The sequence below is a fragment of the Condylura cristata genome, unplaced genomic scaffold (genome assembly GCF_000260355.1).
Source record: "Condylura cristata isolate star-nosed mole 26May11 unplaced genomic scaffold, ConCri1.0 scaffold00021, whole genome shotgun sequence".
Taxonomy (NCBI): Eukaryota; Metazoa; Chordata; class Mammalia; order Eulipotyphla; family Talpidae; genus Condylura; species Condylura cristata.
This window is the reverse complement of record NW_004567122.1, coordinates 36,437,008-36,457,869: the sequence shown is the minus strand read 5'-3', so window position 1 is coordinate 36,457,869 and position 20,862 is coordinate 36,437,008. Positions and strand designations below refer to the sequence as shown.

The window sequence follows — 20,862 nt, the reverse complement described above, 5'->3', positions numbered from 1 at the left end:
ATGGCACATGGGTGAATTGTGGTGGGAAATACACAGAGATTACAACTGAGATGGAAAAATGTACAAAGTAAAGAATGATGTTTTATATAATTTTAAAAAGATATTTTATATAATTTAAAAAAGAAAAATAGCAATAAGGACGAGAACCCCAAATGTGGAGAACATGTTTTATTTTTCCATTTGGGGAAAAAGCTTTGGTGATGCCCAATTGATTTTACCAACTCCAGAGGCCTATGTTTTAGCAAAACACATCCTATCACAAAAGGCTCATTTTTTCCCCTACAAGCAATAGAAAATCAAAATGTTTTTGCATTTCAAACAAAATCAAAACAAAACTAAATGTTCCCCTAAAACTTGTAAGTTTGCATACCTGAAAAAACAATATGTACCCAAGTAAAGGACACCAGGAACAATGTGGTCAGGCAGGAAAACCCAGCCATGGCCTTCATCGAATATCCTGCTTCAGTGAGGCCTGTGAAAATGCCAGAGAATTTACCCCCAACCTCTTGCATGTTCACCTTTCCAAAAGTGAGGGAGCTCATCACCTGCCATTCCCATAAAATTGGCCATAGTGGTCTCCGTGGATTCAGACCTTTTGCTCTAAAGACAAAAGAAAACTATTAAATTATCTTTGCTACCCATCAGCAACCAGTACCTTCACAGACCTGGCAGTGAAGAGGAATTCGAGGATCTGGCCAGGACAGACCCCAAGTGTTACTTATACAAAGGGTCACCCCACAATATATCATTCAAGTTGGGAGAACTGTGAGATGACAGATGTGACTCAGAACTGCTCTGTACAAGTCAGAAACATGTTACCCTACAATGTAAATTGTTTGATTCCCTCAGACAGATCAGTTTCTCACACACTGAAGCCTTTCATATCCTAGGTAAGTTCCTTCTTCCAGGCCAGTTATGTGTACCCAAGTAGAAAGAATGGATTGAAATAGGTTGGACTGGATCTAAAAATTATGTGTGCCTTCTCTGATGCAAGAATCAGGATAGAGAGATAAACATTATGATTTTTATAAATTTTATGACTCATGCATCAGTGAGTTTTGAGCTCAAAAGCTAGCTTCAATATCTCTTAGAAGTACATGACTTGGAAAAACTATTAACTTCATAGGCTATTGAGAGGATCAACTGCTATTATATTAACATATACTGATTATAACTGTCTGTCATAATATGTTATATTAACATATATTATTGATTCTTTTATGAATATAAGAAAAAGGTTAACTATCTTAAGAATTTCTTCTTTTGTAAGCATGGAAATATTTGGGCCCAGGGAGAAGATACTCACCAAGTCATGCCCTCAACTACCCCGCATGCTGCCCTTACCAGACTGCAGCTGGTGGGCATGTAGAAAATGGAGGAAGAACCTTGTTAGCAGTGAAGTTTTCTGTACTTCCACATGAAAGTATAGGGTGCTGGAGGGAAGCTTGTGGGAACCACAGGAGAAACTGATGGCAGAGAGAAAGCTACACTGATCCCATCAATGAGGAGGTAAAGAGGCATTACCTGAATTAGTTTGCTGCAAAGTGTGAGCCTGCAGTCACCCTGAGCTCCCGGCCTGCCTTCAGCAAAGTCGCTCGTCTCAGTCTGTAGTCAGTGTCATGTTGAGTGAGGGGGCAGGCTCCTTGCTCTGTTGAGCAAACCACTGCTTGGCATAACTTTGCACTCATGACTATTTATGAGTTTGAGCCCTCTCTTGAACTACCTCTTCAGATGTTTCATGCTCCAGCAAGCAGAGAAAGACTTGGAGGTTCTGTACTTGTGTTTTCTATTTGTGAAACTTGAGAATGTGGAGGACGTGTCTTCTAAATATCTGATGACATTTGCAAAGTAGATTGATTGCCTACGCCATCCTAGAGGACCTGGGAACCTTCTTGCCAAAGTCATTGCTGGTTCTAGTCTTCCTGGTTGTTTGTTCCTCCTAAGGTCATGTAATTCACCCTGCTCCTCAAGAGGTTTACCTGATTTATCCTTCGAGATTTCTCACATCAGCTTGGGGAACTGGCACCCCAACTGGTAATTTTTGCAGTACCCAAACCCCCCACTTCTCCTTTTGCTTCCCTCTGTGGTGTCTCAATATGGAAGCCTGCGAACTGGCCATTGTCTGGGGGGTTTGGGGGGGAGGCGATTCCTGTCTCTCAGACTTTAAAGTCTCCTAGAGCAGTTGGCACTTCTTTTGACACTTCCACCCCACTTCAAGTCCCTTAGTCTGACATTTATATTTAGTCAGGTAACGTCCTTTTCTTTATCCCTCCCTCTTGCAATTCAGTTTCCCATTATCTTGCTTTAAATATTGGTTGTGAGGAAAAGAGAGGACACATTCCATGTTACTGACTTTACAGCACTGATATCATCACCACTCACAAAAGTGAGTGCCCTCCAGATATTTGGGAAACCTACTTAAGGTACCCATTTCCGTACAATTTCCATATTTTGATTGAATTTCCGTTTAACTCTGTGACCACACCACTTCTACATTAATCTGAGGGGAAAACCTCTCTTGGTAACTGGAATGTTTCAGGATGAACTAACCACACTTTTTTCCCCCTTTGTCTTAATATTCTGGAGAATTTGTCGTACGCCTTTCTTTTAGGTCTGTTCTTATCCTTTTTTCCATATAACTTTGCCTAGGGAGCTACACATTTTCCACCCCATTTTTTTTCTGCCAGTGCGTGGCTTGGGATTTACACTACTGATCACATTTATTCTTCACAGTAATGTCATGAGGTTTATAGCACCCTGCAATTATATAAGTGAAAAAGCTGAGGCCTAAAGGAGGAAATTAATTGCTGAAGGTAATTAATTACTAATGAAGCTACTATTGGGCAGAAAGGAGAGTCAAACACAGCTGCCTTGAAATCCAAAGCCCATATGCACCTGCTTTCTCCCTATTTCCCTTAAAGCATGCATGTGCCCTTTAACTTGCTAGCCACCCATCTTCTTGCACCAATACCATGAATATTTTGTGTGGCTTATTATGAGTTGCTCATGCAACATGTTTGATTTTCCTTTTTCTTGATCTCTCCAAAGCTCCAGCTTTCAAACTCTCTGAAATTTTGCTGCTAGGTATTAATTATCAATTGCATGCTTTATGAAGGAAAAGATTTTATCTATACCCCATGTTGACCTTGTAGCTACAGTGCATTACATTTTTTCTCAATAAAAATTTTACTTCTTGATAGGAAAGCTACCATGTAGAAAAGAAAAACTCCACCCATCAATTATTTATTTTCACTAGGTATTCTTAAGAATGTGTCTTCTGGATGTATTTAGAATATTGTCTAATTCACCAAGGCATAACTCAATCAGAATTTGATGGGAATCCCAGGAATTAAAATAACTATCTTTTAATATAATCTTTTCCTACATGATTGTGATACACCTTCTTTTTGACTTGCAGAGGAATTTGTCCATTTTGTAAATATACTAGAATTTCAAGAATGCTATTTCTAAAACAAATATGATATATCTGCTTTACACAAGTCTTCCATTGACTCTTAATTGTACATATCATGTGATTACTATTCATGATAAAAACATGACTATGGATAAATGTAACTTTTTATTTTGTATAACTGAAATCAACTAATTCCAACATAACCAAATTCTAGTAACATTTGACAGAAAGTGTCTCAAAGGGTTTGTGTATCAGGGGCAGGAGGTCAAGGCCCCAGTGAGGTGTGGATCATAAGAGCTATTTCTCAAGGTCTTCGTGTTAGTGAAATAGAGGAAAGCCAATAAATAGTGTAGTTAAAAAAGCTTTGATAGCATCAATGGATTGATTGCACTTCCCTTTCCCCATCAAAATTTGCTGTTACTAAAGACACTGCACTTCCCTTTACTGACTGAAGAGGTTGCTCTTAAACCATACAACCAAGTTGGCCATCCAAAACCTTCCACATGGCCTTGTTTGGAAATTGCCTGATCTTTCATGAACAGAAAAGGAAATGCAACATTGGAAGCTACCATAAGAAGAAAAATAATAATGAAATATTTTGGATTTGTTATGGTACACACACACACACACAAGAAGATTGTAATAGCATTCCAGTGTAAACTGAATATAGTTAAGCATTCGTGGGTTCTACTTCTTGACCATTTCAGAGTATCTGCTCTTGGACTTACCTTTCCACTATCAATAATTCAAGAACCAGAGGATATATTTGAAACAATTAAGCTCAAACCTTACACTACAGGCAGCAGAGGACTGTTTTGATTCCTGAGAAAAGGGAAAGAAACAAAGTGACTGTATTGATCAACTTTTTGCTAGGAGAACTTTCTGGAAACAAGTCAACCTGTGACTGTGATTCCCCATTAAAGCTCCACTTCCATATCCCACTTCCATATCACTGTTCATGTCTCACTTAGTCCTCATTTATTTACCCAACTCCTAAATGCTATGTGTTAGCAAGCATTTCTTGGTATGTTCCTTTGTCTTCTTGCTCTGGTGGAGAGCTGGCTCTCCTGTGAACATGCTGCCTTCCTGCCCTTCCAGTAAGTGGTGGTTATTTATTGGCCCATTTTCATCTTAATCCTGCAAGTGTTTTCCTAGTTTTTATTGCATGTTCCAATCATTCCTCTTTTCTACCTGCATCCTCCAGCCACATCAGACTATACTACCCACTCTTCATTGTTGCTCTTACCAGCTAACTCTAGGCCAGTCCTTCGGTTATGGACAATGTTAGGTTTAGGCTTGTGGACATTTTTTTATCAGTATCTATTCTCAAATCTAGGCTCTTTCAAAATCCCCAGGAATAATTTCTTTAGTGTCTTGGCCTGCAGTTATATCAAATGCTTGCCTTGTTAATCCTCAGTTTCATGCACCTAGTTTCCCGACATGTACTTCCTATATTTCTAGCTCGCTTCCTTTAGTTGCACAAGCTGAGTGACATTTTGAGTCCACCTGGATCTACCTACTCATTGTTCCTCTCTAAATGATATCTCCTCTTCCCTCTTTACTCAACTTTCATTTCATGGCTAGTCATTTTAACTTACTTCTCACTTTATCTTTCCTTTGCACATTGCATCCTGCTCACTTAACCGACTCTACAACCTTGCCAAAGTTCAGTGTTCTGCCTGATCTGTGCCTCTCATCATGCAGCAGACATAGCTGTAGGGATAATTCACTACCACAGCACCTGGCCACAGCAGGGTATGAACTGCTGCCTCACTATCAGTGACCCTGTTTCCTAGGTCTCCGACTGTCCCCTCTCTTGTCTCTCATGTGCCCAATATATTGCCTCATTTTCACCTAGTTACATTTCTTCTTATATAATTCAGAAATTGGAGCAATCTGAAGAGAATTTGTACAGATTTACATTGGTTTACCTATACCCATCATTCCCAGAAACAAATCACCTCATTCCCTCACCTCCTGCAGAATATCCCCATTCTACTTTTGATACAGAATGCCAGTCTCCTTTTCCCTTAGCCTATAAAAGGAAGTAGAGTTTGAGGAGAAAGAAAGCAATTTAACTTGCTGACAAATTGAGTAGGGTGGCAGGCTCATGTCTGAAAGACCACAGACCTGCCTTTTGACAGAGTGCAGGGAGATTTATTGAGCGATCGTGGGACAGAAGGGGGAAGTGGGCCCAGGTCAGAATCTCCATCCTTGTGATGCAAGGAGATTCAGGTTGGCACCAGCTTGCTTTGGTGGTCAGCAGTTTCTGGTTTATCTGCCTAGTGAATGCCCTTTTCTCTTAGAATATAAGAAAACCAGCTTGTTAAGCCTCGAGTGTCAATAAGGGACGTGGGAGAGCTAACGCGTCCTTCACTGCTCTTTCATTTTCATGACTTTCTCCTCTATACTGTATTTCCCCAGTCAGTATATAGTAAGCTTATCCCATATCATAAATATCCCCTAACTCCGCTTTCCCAGACAGCTGCTGTGTGATTTTATCACTTCTAATTGGACAAAATGCCTTAAGAATGCTATGTAAATTCCCCCTTGCACGGTTCCTTGCAGTCACAGTCCAATCAGACTTCTATGTATCACTCTATGAACTCTAACCTCTTTCGGCTGTTCCAGGGAGCTTTTACTCCCTTTCTTTTCATTCCTGTTCTCTACCTTGTTCTAATCTTGTGTTCTTCAGGATTTTGTTTTCATGTTCATCAGTTTTCTTCATTGCTTCTGTATGTTTGCTATTAAGACCCTCAGTTGTATTTTTTAAATTCAGATACAGTGTCCATTAACTCCATTACCTCTGTATATAGCTGCCTTCTATTTTCATTATCTTTATTCTGTTTTGTTTGATATCTCTCCTCCATTGATTTTTTTCAGTTGCATCAGCTTTGACAGAACTATTGCCCTGAATTCCTCTTCTGTCATGCTCTGCCACTCCTGAAGTTGGGACTCCTTTCAAAATTGTTTTGTTGTTGTTGTTGTTGTTCTGGCATTTGTACCTTTTTCTGTTATCTCCTTATTGTTGATTTTGTATGTGTTTTGTCGGGTTAAATTTCCAAATGTTATTTTTGTATTTGTTGGAATAAGCAGGGGACTGGTACCAGTAAGGGGTAGAGGGTATAAAAGGGTACCACACCATGGGTCAACCTGGTGGCCATGGGTTGTCTTAGTGCTACTACACTGTCACCACTGCAGCACGAGTTCGATCAGTGGCCAGGGAGCTGACCCACATGGAACCGCAGACTCTCCTGACCTGCCCGCTGCTCCCCTTAGCAGTGTATTTTAATCAATCTGCCTGTTCTGCTCCCCCACTCTGTCTTTGATGAATCCCCTCACCCACTGCACCTCTGGCCTGCACCCCAGTTCTATGATGAATAAATAAATATTTTTTATTTAAAAAATAAAATAAATAAAAAAGTACCACACTAATAGGTATCAAAGGACCACCTCCAGTAGACTCAGGAATTTAACATTTATATCATGAAGCACATCTTTGTGAGGAGGTAACATACCTTTGTGAAGTGGTGCTTGTTTAGCTCAGTCTGAATGTCAGTAGTTTGGTTTCTTATATAGGGAAATCCAGGTGTTCTCAACCATTTCAGACTATCAATGTTCTATTTTAAGAGGCTCGATTTAAGTCAGTAGTCCTTGCTCTGTGCCCCCAACTCTGTAGCTCCAGCAATGCACCTCCGTCCTGGGTGCCTGCTCATGTACCCCTTATCCAGTGCAATGCTGGGTGTTAGGAGCCCACATGTTGAACAGTTCAATAGCTATTGACACTACCCCTTACCGGTACCAGTCCCCTGCTTATTCCAACGTGACAATAGCTACCGGGGCTCTGCACCAAAGCCACTCCTCCCCTGTGGGTGGTACTGCCCCATAATCACTTTGCCCAGAGTGACCTTTAAGAGTTTTTCTTATCCCTGTCTAGGGGCTAGAGCTGAAACTTCCATTGTGTGTGCTAACAACCGTTCTTTCCCTCAGTCATTTTGGCTTTGCTTTGCATCAGTTTTGTGACTTAGTGTGTTTGGAGGAGGCAGGCCTGGAGATCTTTATTTTCAGACCATCCTGCCTAAATTCCACTGTGTTAACTCTTAAGGTCCCCTGTGGCAGCTATGTTGGAAATGTGTGGATTCTCACGTTTCATTGTTACGTTATTGTCATGTTAGCAGCATTTGATGTGATTTATTGCTACTTTCTTCTTGACACATCTTTAAAAACTTCACTCCTGTGATATCAAACCCTCTGGGTTCTTCCCCACAGCTTGTCTTGCACCTTATCAGTTTAATTTATGGATTTCTTTTATTATTCCTATGTGGTAGGGAATGCATTGCTTTTTTCCTCCTCTATTTGCCAAAGTGGCCTTATCCAGTCTCATAAATTTTAATTCCACTTATCTTCCAGTGACTCCCAAATGTATATTTCCAGTCATGGTTTCTGAGCTCCAGCTTCTGTTTTGCTGTCTCCAGTCTGATACCAGCGCTGTCAGTACCGTCCACGTTTCCAGTCTGGTCTTGTATGGCAATGTGGAGCTTGGCTTCCAACTGTCAGCACCTGTGTCACTGTGCTTAAGGACTTTCTCTGATATGCTGTCCCTACACACAGTGTCAAGGGCACCCAAGTGATAATGTTCCCTGTGAGCATCGCTCAGTCAGCGACTGATGACAGTAGATGTCTAAACATGCCAACTCCCTGGTCTTTTGGAGAGGAAACATCTAATGTTTGTTTTTCATACTACTGTCAGGGTCTTGAGGTAGAATAAAATCCATTTTCCCACAGTGGTAACTGCTTGAAACTCACTGTTTATAGATTCCCGTCATATCCCTGCATCATTTCCCCTCCCTCCTACTGATTGATACTAAATTTACCTCCCAAGTCAACTATTTTATTCTCAAATCCTGGTCAGAGAATCCCATACTGGTAGGTTGTTTGAAGAGAATGCAGTTCCTGAACACCCCAACAAAGCCTTTACTCCCTCACAAAAGATACTTTCTATATTTGACCTGTGAGCCATAGTCTGAGCCCAGCAATTTGTGATATTAACTGAAACTATGAAGTCTTTGTTTCTATGAGCTAAATGGCATGAAACATGTTAGTGAGGGCAAGTGTACTTTGTGTCTGAGTCAAGCCCTCCCTTAGCTATAAATGTATCTCTGAATAATTCTTATCCCTAAACACCCTCTCTGTCAATGCTGAACACTTTGAGGTTGGTGCAGGCATCTACAAGTTAGGAATTTTTGAAAAATTTAGAAACTTTAGAAATTTCAGAAAAAAATTACCTAATACTGAAGAATAATGTTGTACATTAACTGACTAATTCTGCAAGTCTAACACAGGAAATCAGTATAATACAAGGCTTTTGGACTTGTGGCCAACTTAGTTGATCTCTCATGTGGTACTATTTCAAGTGTGATGTCCTGCACATATTCACATTTTGCCTGATTGCTTTATAGCCACCATGAGGAAGGTGACAAATAGACCTCAAGGCCTAAACATAGCAACACTCATCTCTGCTTATTCTCTTTGTTCCTGGAATTACTCATCTCTGCCTAAGCAGACATTCTAGAATACTTCATAAAAGACTTGTATTATTGAAAATGTATTCACATTTGTAGAACCACACCATCCAGCTATGGTTGGGAAGCATTTAATTCATAAAATGTGGCCCCTGTAATCTGATCTTCCATTCAAAAGGATTTGGAGATCAGCATTTCCTTTTCATTTAATTAAGAATCATGGGCCATATCATTAAAGATCCTGTCCTGCACTTTTCCAGAGTAGATACTATCTGGCACAACTGAGAGGAGGGCTAGGAAATAGTATCAAATGTCTTCTAGCTCCTGTCTCAGCCTGATACTATTTCTGATGCATGACATGCTTAGCAAATGCTTAGATCTATTCATTAACTCCCTCATGGTAACAATAGGCCAACACCCTAGCTAAGTGGCATTCTAAATCAGACAAGCTAGTTGCATCACATTTTGGTTCTCCTATTGCACAAATCCTTTTAGGAATTCCGATTGTTCCAAGACACCCCACTGGAAACAAGGTGACCTGGATGAGTCCTCACTACGCCTAAGAATTGGAGGCAAACCCAAAGCAGACTCATACAGAGAAATAAAGGTGGAAATTAAAAAAAAAAAATTAAAAGTTTATTTACAAAGGATTTACAAAGGCAGCTAGAGTGAAAGAAAAATAGATAAATTAATTTGCCAATACATAACTAACTATACATAACAGGATGCCAATTCAGTCATCAGAACCAAGTGGAGAAAAGTAGCCACAGGTCCTCCTGAGATCAATTATCTACCCAGCTCGGCTGCTTAGACTCAATCCTCCCCTGGGCAGGAAATCCAGTTGCAGCATTTTGGGGCCTGTAATTGAAGGCAATTGTGTGTAACAGAATGGGAAATGTGGTGCCTCCTCTTCACAACATCACCAAAATGGACTCCCAATTGTTGCTCAGTCAGTAGAAGTTTAGCATCCTCAAGTCTTTGATGACCAGTTTTAGAAAAACTGGTATCTTGGATCTGATGTTCAGCACAGTTTGCCACAACTTTCCATGCAGACTGTGCAGATCTTCGCTTATTGTCCCATCTTGGAAGTATCATCAGGCGTGGTGGCAAGAGGAAAGGAAAGCTGGAACATCCCACAATAGGACACTGAGATGTTCTGGCTTTAGGCCTGCTTACAACTGGTTGGTCTGTTATTCACCCAGCCCTCTGCAAGCACAGCCCAGGTTGTTGACCCCTCCCCACCCCCATGGGATCCATATATCCATGGGGCCCTACTCATTATTTGAACTTTGGTCAGTCATAACCTGACATGACCTCAAACCTCAAAATGTAGAGGTAACAGTCTAACTGAACATAACTTTGTAGAATAGGTCTTTCCCCCTTCGAGTGGACAAAGAAAAGGGGATTTAAATTGATTACTGATATTGTTAATCAGTTACATAGTTGATGCTTACTGGTGGGAATATGCTTAGGAGAAAATTAACTTCCTATGCTGCACTGACTTCTCAGGGAATTTTGGAGACTTATGTTTTAAATGGAATTAAGTCTGCAAAAACAGGTTTATTTAATAATAATTAGGACACAAGCCCTAGTTCTGGAATTTAAAAATATATACCAATTTATACCTATGGCAAATATGTTTGATGTCTGTCATGCAACAAGGAAACTGGAGAAAAGTAAGAAACTTATTTTTTGTTGTTGGAAATGAAAATATCTCATGAAAAATTGATAGGGCTTTGTTAGAGACTTTACAACTGCCGGCTCAGAAATCAGTAGTTTATTGTAGGTCTCACATAGGGCAACATGATGACATTTCTAAAAACAATGATTTTGTTAAGAGAGCTCTGAGACTCCAATTAAAACACAGCCTGCAACATTATTTACAACAGCTAGGACATTGAAACAACTTAAATGCCCACTGATAGAGAATTGGATCAAGTATGTGGCATGTCCACATTTAATACTACTCAACCATAAGGAAAAATGAAATGCTGCCATTTACATCAAAATAGAAGGAGTTTGAGGGAAGTATGTGTAGTAAAGCACATCAGAATGACAAAAACAAATGTTGAACATTTACATAGCAGATGACTCAACAAAGCAAAACAACTTATAAAACTAGTGGGCACTAATAAAGTGAAGTTTCTGAGATTAAGAGGGAGAGGGGAAGGGAAAAGTTCAAAAGGATATAAATAATGAGGGGGGAGGAGAAAGATACAGCAGAATACAAAGATAGAAATTCTATCTTTAAGAAAAAAAGAAACTGCTCATTTTTAAACATATGCTTCACAAAAAGAAATAGGAAAGTGGATTGAAAAGGCAAGTCAAAGAAATTAGACTTGGCAGTAGGAGTTACGTGACAAAAGAATTCTCAAACCACAGTCTCTGTTTGCTTAGTTAGCATTGTGTCATCAAGAAATTATCTGAATAAAAGATAATTTTAAAGGCTCTTACTATGCTTGGCAAAAGATAAACAACTCAACACTTTAAAGAGATGTGCTATTTGGCAACAACTTCTTAACAAACAATGCCCAAAATAAACTCATGAAATTCTTGCCAACTAACTGCCAGGAACCTGATGACACTTGGATTTCATAGAATTAATGACTGTGGAGGCTAAGAGATCTTGTCTAGTTATGGTGTGTTTGATGCTTGGATGGACTGAAGTCTTTCCCTTATCAAAAGTCAATGCTGAGATATTGGCTCAGATGATTCTGTTTCTCTTGATAAGCATAACCCCCCTGTTGGAATAGCAGGGTATATGTAATCACACAGAGAGATTTTATTTTTATTCTCATTTAGGAATTGCTTATAGATCCCAGAAGGCATAGTCCCCTGGAAAATAGAGCTAATAACTCAAACTCTAAAAAATTCATTGGCTAATAAGCTTATGTGAAGATGAGTTTTCCCACTGGCTCTTCACCAATGGAGACTCCTACAAGGAAGCACAGAATCTCTCCCTTTGAACCTATGCTGGGCAAGCCTTTACATTTGGGTCTGTAACCCTGCCCTTTATCTGATTTAACTGACTTTCATTGTAATCATGTGCAGTACCTACAAGAATTTCTCTCTTCCCTAGAAATACTTAAAGGCAAAATACCAGGCAACACCTGAAGAAGTCTGCCACCCGCATTGACTGAAAGGCTCCTCTACAGAAAAACATTACGCAGGCTTCACACTGAGACCCCTAAAGTGCTCAGATCATCCAGATGCTTGCCAAAGTGAAGCCTTTATGCTTCCCACAGGAACCCTTCAGGAAGGAGGTAGGGAGAAACCCATAATGCTTTAAGGGCACTCCCTGATTGATCCACTGGCAATATGTCAGCTCTTAGATTTTATCACTCGTTCAAAATTACAGAATTGTTCCTATTTAAAGAAATAATTCTGCATCTATGCTAAAAAGAAAGAAGAATGTCATAGGAAAAAACATCTAAATAATAACTGACATTTACATGGAGAGATTGCAGAAGACAAGAATCAAATTCCCTTTAGCTCTAGATTAGATAGGTGAATGGCTGTTGTTCATAAATAATTATGAACTATTGTATTGTAGAGCTATAAAGTTATGCATATGCAAAAAAGTAAGATTTATCCTCAAGAATTAAATCAGGACTCATGTTAGACCCTAGTTTTCTATTTATTTTATGGTTTTGGTCTGCCACACATGTCATCAAGCCATTTTGTGTTGATTTTTGTGTAAGGTATGAGATGGTAGTCTAATTTCATTCTTTTGTGCGGTAGTCCAGTTTTCCCAACCCCATTTACTGAAGACTTTCCTTTCTACAGTATATACTCTTAGCTCTTTTGTTGCAAATTAACTGTCCATAAATAAGTGGGATTATTTTTGTTCTCTCAATTTTATTCCATTGGTCTGGGTGTCTGTTTTTGTTACAGAACCATACTATTTTTATTATTATAAATTTATAGTATTCTTTGAAGTCTGGATGTTTACTACCACTCCACTCTTACTCTTTTTTTTTTTTTTTTTTTTTGGTCTTAATTGTTCTGGTTATTTAGGATTGTTGTGGTTCCATATGTATTTCACTGTTTGTCCTATATCTTTTAAGAATGCCATTGACACTCTGACAAGGATTACATTGATTCTATATATGACTTTGAGTAAGATAGACATATTGACAATGTCAGTTTTCCAGTCCATGAGAAGGGAATGTCCTTCCATGTCTTTGAGTTTCTTCTGTTTCTTTTAACAATGTCTTACAGTTTTCATTGTGTAAGAAAACCATCACCTACTTTGTTAAATTTACTCCAAAGTATCTAGTTCTTCTTGGTAAAGTTGTAAATGGGATCTTGATTTCTTCCTCTTTTGCTCATTGTTTACATGTAGCATGACAACTGATTTTTGTACAATTTCCTAACCTGCCACTATGCTGAACTAAATTATTATTTCAATTTTCAGGATTGTTTTGGCTATTCAGGGTCTTTTGTGATTCCATACAAATTTCAGTTTGTTCTATTTCTTTGAAGAATGTTCTTGGAATCTTGATAAGGTCTACATAGAATTTATATATTGTTTTTGGTAAGTGGATTATTTTAACAATGTTTAATCTGCTAGTCTATGAGCAATGAGTAGTCTTCTGCTTCTTTATGTCTTCTTCTGTTTCTTTTACTAGTATCTTAGAGTTTTCATGGTATAAGTTTTACCTTCTTTGTTACCTTCACTCCTTCACAATGCAACATTTTACTTTTTTCCTAATTTGGATTCCTTTGTCTTGACTAATTTCTCTAATTAGGACTTCTAATACAATAGCAATGAGGGAAGTTGACATCCTTGTCTTGCACCAAATCTTAGAGGAGAAGCTTTCAATCGTTCACCATTATGTATGCAGTTAGCGGTGGTTATGTTATTATTTTGACTTTTATTCCACATATTCCAATATTTTGAAAGTTTTGGGTTTATTATTTTAGTTCCTTCAAAAGAAATTTCTGTTGTCTGCATTTCCTCTGTGTAGAGCATACTCTGTTGATTTTTTTCTTTCTCTATGTCTCTGTCTTGCTTATAAAATGAGCATCTTAATATTTTATTGCAACTGTGTATACTAGTTCTCCCACCTAATGTTCTAGTGCTTTGTGCTGTTGTTTTTGGTTTGGGGCCGCTTTATGTGTTAATTAAAGTAGGTTTACCCCTTTTCTGGAGCCTCTGATATTTCTAAATTCTGGGTATGCTCAGTGCTAAAAACTACTGGTAGGTTTAGAGTAATATAAGGTACCCAGACATAATTTTAATATAGACAGTTCTAATATTTTATCTCCAAGATTTATAATAACCCTTGAGATAGACTCTATTAATTAGTTACTTAAGTAAAATATGCACTGTAATTATATGGGCATGGAATCCAAGTTATTCACTGGTAAATGGAAATTGAACTTTACTTCCACTTTCTACTGAAACAGTATATAAGAGAATAATTAACCAAGCATTTCCCTTACTTTAAAACCTTCAGTGTCTTCCACTTACATCTGAGGTAAAGAACAAATAAGCTAATATATAATTTAGAGTAATGTTCCACTAATCTTAACTTTCATCTACAACTTTCTTTTTTTCCTATTAAAGAAATTCATGGTTTGTGATCAGGGCTTCTCAAACCTGGCAGGGACTGAGTGTCACTTGAAGTTTCCACAACATACTAATACCCGGGATTCACCTGTTAACATTGGTTCACAGTCTTGATATTGGAATGGTGAATATTCAGGCTTTAAAATTTCTTCAGTTGATTCTAATATTCATCTAGTTTTTTCAACCAGTAGGGATTAAAACACTTGTTGAATTACCATTTTTAAAAGCTTTCTTCTTGTTCTGCTTGATGTCCTGTCCCTTTTCAACTTACCTTTCACATATCTTCTCTATCTTCCAATTTATAATTGCACATATTTCATTATTTCCTCCTCATACTTCAAAGCTCATTAGATCAAACTCTCCTAAGCCTCCTGCTGAGGGAAGATCTACTGAGTAGTACTTGGAAGCCTTCTAATGACCTATTTTACAGCCCCCAGGGAGGACAAAGAATGACTTTGTGTCTTATCAGCTCAAGCGATCTATATTATCCCATCAAGCTTCTCACTCTCATATCAATAAAAATGACAATGTTGGATGGAGATAGGTGGTTAGAAAGGAAAGTGAACAAGCCCATGTTGGTTAACTTCCTGTTATTCCTCTGAATGAGGTAGGTTAAGTGGAGAGCCTTAGGAGGTGCCTCTGGTATCTGACTTTGCTGTGAGTTGCTCCAAATTGATCTTGCTAGAAATAATTATTCCTACTTTTCTGAAGAAAACAGTGAGTTTCATATTTATGCTAAAAGCAGTTGGTCTCCTTGTGGACTGACACAAAGGTTTAGAAAAGCAATCGACTCCTTTTCCTGTGTTCACAGAATACTTTTTTGTGGACTTTCTGTCACACCTGTAGCGCAGCCTTCTTGTTGACAAGATATTTCTTGTTGAAGTATAGGGTTTGGGGAGGTAACAGCCGGAACAGTTTACCATTAGCAGGAATCTTAAGATTTGGAGTAGTTCCTTAACAAGTAAGACGCTTTATAAAATGGGCCTTGGATTTTATTTGTCTGTCCGTTAGAAATGCACATGATACCGTATGCTAGGTGTAAGGAAAGAACAAGGCCTGGTGTAAGGAAAGAAGAAGGCCAGACTTCAGTTGACCAGTTATTTTCCTTAAAACTGAAGGTGGCCATAGTTTGGAGGGAGAGATAAGACTTCAGATCAAATTTCCATCTGGTGAAGTGTCTTAAAAAATTATTTCTGTGAGCAGGGTCTTAGCAGTTATAATAGCATAATATGACCATTTTTTCCACAGAACTAGACTAATTTGGGAATTTTTTTTATGATTTGAGTATTTTTCACAAGTTATCTTTTGTTAGTGCCAGAAAAGTTTTTACTTCATTAGTTGCCATTCCTTGAGTAGTCATTTGCATGAGTTTCTTCAACCAATATATGTATAGGTTTATTATCTTTTCAAACTCGTTTTTGGTTGCAGAAACTACTCTCTTTAAGCCATTCAATTACAAATATTTGGTAAGTTACTCTTACTCATTTTGGAAATTGAAGTATATGTTTTTAACCATTTTCAATTTTTTAAGTCACAACAAAGTTAACAAGTGTACAAAAATCTTTAAAAGTATGCTGAAGTCTTCAAAATATATGTCTGTATGTGTTATTATTGTACCATGATCAAGAAACAGAATCTAAGAAGCAAAGCCATTCAGCTTTATCTACATGAATGTATTAACCCAACATTCAAATCACTGGTAGTTATCTGTTACACCCAAAATGGAGAGATACAAGAATGTATTTAGAGTAGAATTATACATCCTAACAAAACAAAGAAATTTTGTGACTACCCCTATTATCAATTTGTAGGAGACTAAATAGTAAATGTTTATTCTACATAATGGAATAGTTCTCACTTCAAAGAGATGAAAATAAATGTACTACAGCTCTAAAAATCAGTATATATAAAGGTCACAAAGGAGTATAAAAAGAAAGCATATAAGAATACATATCTTTCTGTAAGTTATTAAGTTATCCTAACCTATACAAACTATATAAATGCAGTGAATGTACATTTTGGCATGGAGTGACATTAGAGAGGAAGGTGGGGAATGAGGATGCATAATAGAAACTTCAGTTTGATGACTTTCTCTAGGATGGCAGAGTAATCACAAAGCTGTGAGCTGGAAGGAGAAGACTGTGGGTTTGGAGAGGTGTTGATTCACCTTATAAAAACACATTCAACTGGTTGCATGTTCTTTTCCTAATGGAAGGTTTTTACTAACATATTGATAAATTTTATTATGATACTATGTAAGTGTGTGTATCTAAATCTAACTATAGATTTTATGTATTGATATGGCATATATTGTACATATTTTGCATGTATGACATCTCATATTCAGAGTTAAGAATGGTATATTCAAATATTCATTGTCTAAAAAAAGTATTGTCTGCCTGTATTTTACAGCCAGTCTGTAGAGAAGACACTTATCTAAATACTTGCTCAAAAAAATGTTTTCCAGTCTGTGGAACTAATGGACATACTTACTGCAATAGATGTATTTTCTGCATGGCATTCAGGTAAGAACACAACGGTGACTATTTCTTCTCCAGAGTAATGAAAAAAAAAAAAACCATCAAAAATAATAAGAAATTTATTTGCTGATAATCTAGGCACAGTAAGGAATAACTCTAATTCTTTCTCTAAAAGCTAAGAAAACATACTTGTACCATTCCTTAAAGTTCTTTTGAAAGTTAAGATTCTGTGGATTTATCAGATAAATCTGTTTTATCAGTATAACCATGATGGATGTTCAGCAAATAAACAAAAGAATATAAAGATTTTGTTGATTGTGGATTACTAATGGTAGACTAGCAACTGTTATGTTTATTTGAAGCTCTGATACTCAGGAGTCGATGTAGCTGGTGAAATCTTAAGAATCATCCTTATACACAGGAAGCTCAGAAGCATAACTGAGCAAGGACCGCTCTCAGGCTATACTCTGAAGCCCATCGCCATGGACTTATAAATGCCATAAAGGGCATCATTTAATTGTCAGCTTTGCATCCTGAAACCAAAATGGCCTTCCAAACCTTTCTTTGAGGACACCTCCATCCAAATTTTCTTCCTTTCTTCTTGCTGAAGGAGTTTGTGGTCTAAGGCAATGCTAACCTGAATTCCCCTCCCCATTTCCTTTTTTCTTCCTTCTCATAAAACCTTTGTCAGTTTATTCCCCAAAATGTATCTGCCTCTTGGAAGATCTAGAATAGCGCAATCCCTAGTACCCTCTTTTCCCAGATTTAGTCTGAAAACTGAGTCAAAGTGAGCCAACAGGAAATATCAAGTAGCCCTATGGTGGAGGACATTTTCGGGGTTTGGCATGGGTTGAGCTGTTTGTGGATGTGAAGCCCCGTCTTTCTAACATGTCCCAAGTACCAAACCTCCCTTTAGCAGCATTTTGTACATTGCCCAATGATCTTAATGCGTTCTTTTAATAATTCCTTTCTTTCTGTTGACTCTTTCTACAGAGAAACCGGTGGTAGCAAATTTATTCTTGCTTATTATGGTAAATGTTGACCTTTTCCTGGAGCTACACGTTCATATGTGATGCATTTTGCAACGAATTCTATTTCACAGTCAAGGTCTTTTATTCTTAGAAATCTAGTGAATCCTATAGAATACAAAATGAAATACAAGGTACTCCAAGTTCTTTCCAACTTTAAGATCTCTTGATTTTGGAATTTCTGTTCTCTATGTTCAGTTTTTCAAAGACAGATTGAAAAATTGATATTTCAATTATATATGTGATAATGTCAAACCTAAATTGCTCTAAAATCTTAATGGTTTTGCTCACTAAAATTTTAATGATATACTTAAATTTCCCTTATTTATTTGGTTGGATAAAGGGCTAACATATTTTTGATACCTATAACATATTTTTGATACCTATAATCAAAGAGATAACTTCCAAAGCTGACCAGATATTATATTACTCGTTTTCAGAAAAGGTACAAGTAACTTGAATTTCCTCTGTTCTTAAGATTCAGAAACTTCAGGAGAGGTTTCTAGGAAATAGAAAAATCTCATAATCCCTCCAAGTTAATATTGTGATCATGGTAATGCACTTGATGTTACAACCTAGGATGTCAATAAATGAAACCATTATTCAACCTATAGCTATTAAGTTGCTAATACTTAAGAAATATACTAAGTCTTAAGAAATCTAAGACTTCAGAGACTTGGGTAAATGTATCACTTGTTTTTCACTGGTGGACAAATCAGTTGAGCGATTGATCCTGGGTAATCCTGGGATGACAGGCATCACTGACTTCTTTGACTAGGACTTTATTATATCCAAGCCAGATGCTTCTTCATTAGTTAGTAAAAAAGCTCTGATTAGTCTTCTTCCTACTTCAAACTCTGGAGGGTCTCCTACTTAACTCTGAGAAAAGGTCCAGTCATTCAATATATAATTTAGGAAACTGTTCTAAGTGGTCTTACTATCATTTCTTTCACTTTCTTTCTCTGTGTTTCTCCGTGTTCACAAACTGTCCTCAAACCAGGTTCCCAGAACTGAAGCTCAAGTGGGAGTCTTTTGAACATTCTTGGTTGTGAATCTGTACTGTAGTTTTACAAGATGTTCCCATTGGAAAATTGTTTAACAAGAACACAAGAACTCTCTGTCTTGGTATTTACAGCTTTATGAGGATCTTTGTTATCTCAAAATAGAAAATTCAATAAAAATCCAATTGAGTCTACTGTGTTCCCAGCGTGACTACTAAGCACCTAAGTATATATCTAACTGTAGTTACCTAAAACTCACTTTTTTTCTTTCTTGCTTTGACTCTTCTTTCCTTTCCAGTTCAAAAGTTTAAAAAGCTATTCTACCTCATCAAGTTTTCAGGCAATTAGTATTTTCTTCCTTTTCCATACTTCTGGGTTCATCAGATCAAATTGTCCCAAACCCCCTGCTGAGGGGAGATCTATTGGGACATCTTCGTGATGTGGGACCCAAAATACCTCAGACTCTAATCTGCTGGGCCATCTAGCTCAGCTCACTGAGCTCTTCACCAACAGGACATTAAAGGAGACTTCTCAGACCTCAGTCAGGTAAAGGTTCAAGAAGAAAGGGCAGGCACAATAGGTATCATCTACAAAGCCTTGGCCCTCACTCTCCACTGCCTTCTGGACCAGGTAGGTGAAGAGGGGAAGGTGTGGAGTGGGTCCTGGGGTGTAGCCCTGGAGCTGTATCATGTTGGTTGTTGCTAAAACAACTGTTTCTGTTTTCTGAAGAAAAATAGAGACTCTAATGGGTTCACATCCTTAGCCAGAGCTATGCTTCTTGTAGGTTGGGCCAAGGGGGGAAGTGAGCAGCCTTCTTCTTAAAGGGCAAGGAGGGCTTCTCTTGCTTTCTCTCAAGTCTCTATGAGGCCTTCTGTTCATGTGTATTTCTTAATGATTCTTAATGAAGTTGGGGTTGGGGGGCAAGGAAAAAGGGAAGACTCACTACTTTCAGAATCTATGGCAATTGTATAGTTTCTTCACCCATGAGAAACTTTCACTGGGAAAATGGGCATTTAGTCCCCAAGATGTGTTAAAATATTTTTGGGGTTCCTTCCACAGAATTGGTAAGATGTTCCTGCTCTCTTCATGGATCAAAGCCACTATTGTCCTTGCCTTGGTATCTCCTCTTCAATCTGGTGAGTCGGTTTTTCTGTCCTGGGTGAGACATTTCACACATCTTAGACCAGGCAGGAAAGAACTGTTGTGATCTCAAAATGGAGGAACTTGTTTTATAGGTTTTGTAGTCTTGAACCTGATAAAAGTAAAACAGGATGTGTCACAGGTGATTTTTTTTTTTTAATTGCCTCAGTGAGTAACTTTTTTCTCGTTTTCACCTATGAGTGGTGGGGAGGTGGGTTAGAAGAAGCAGTTCCACTTGTTCGTTGAAGGTATTTACTTGATTATTTTATTTTTCCTTTTTAAGAAGTCATGATAGCTGAATTTAGAGTAAGGAGTAAGGCTGTCTTTTAGGTATAACATTCATTTACAATCAGATTTGTTTGCCAGTTCAAAATCTGCTAATGTCAGGATTTTGTGTAAGGAGGGAACTCTCGATCCCTCTGATGACAATTTATTTTTTCTGAAAGCCCAATGTCCATGAATTCAGAATAAAGTAGCTGTGATATGTTCAATAGATACATATGAGAGCCGAGTACTACTTATTAATTAATTACTTCATATTTAGTGACTTTATACACGGTATGTTAAGCAGATTAAGCAAGGCATTGTTTTCTCTGACTTCATGTTTCACCTATAAAAATGAAAAATAACAACAGGAGGATTTGGTGATCATTGAACATTACATAAAATTTGTATTCATAGAGTGAGATTAATTTGGAATT

At 37.8% G+C, this 20,862-nt stretch overlaps 1 long non-coding RNA gene across 1 annotated transcript in view; it reads left to right on the top strand.

Annotated features, from left to right (window-relative positions):
- Positions 1 to 20,158, top strand: part of LOC105853929 — an 86,567-nt gene extending 66,409 nt beyond the window's left edge. Inside the window, exons 3-4 of the long non-coding RNA XR_001145680.1 lie at positions 16,925 to 17,037; positions 20,081 to 20,158. This is a non-coding gene — a long non-coding RNA (uncharacterized LOC105853929). The remainder of the gene's footprint in view (positions 1 to 16,924; positions 17,038 to 20,080) is intronic.
- Positions 20,159 to 20,862: the final 704 nt, after the last annotated feature.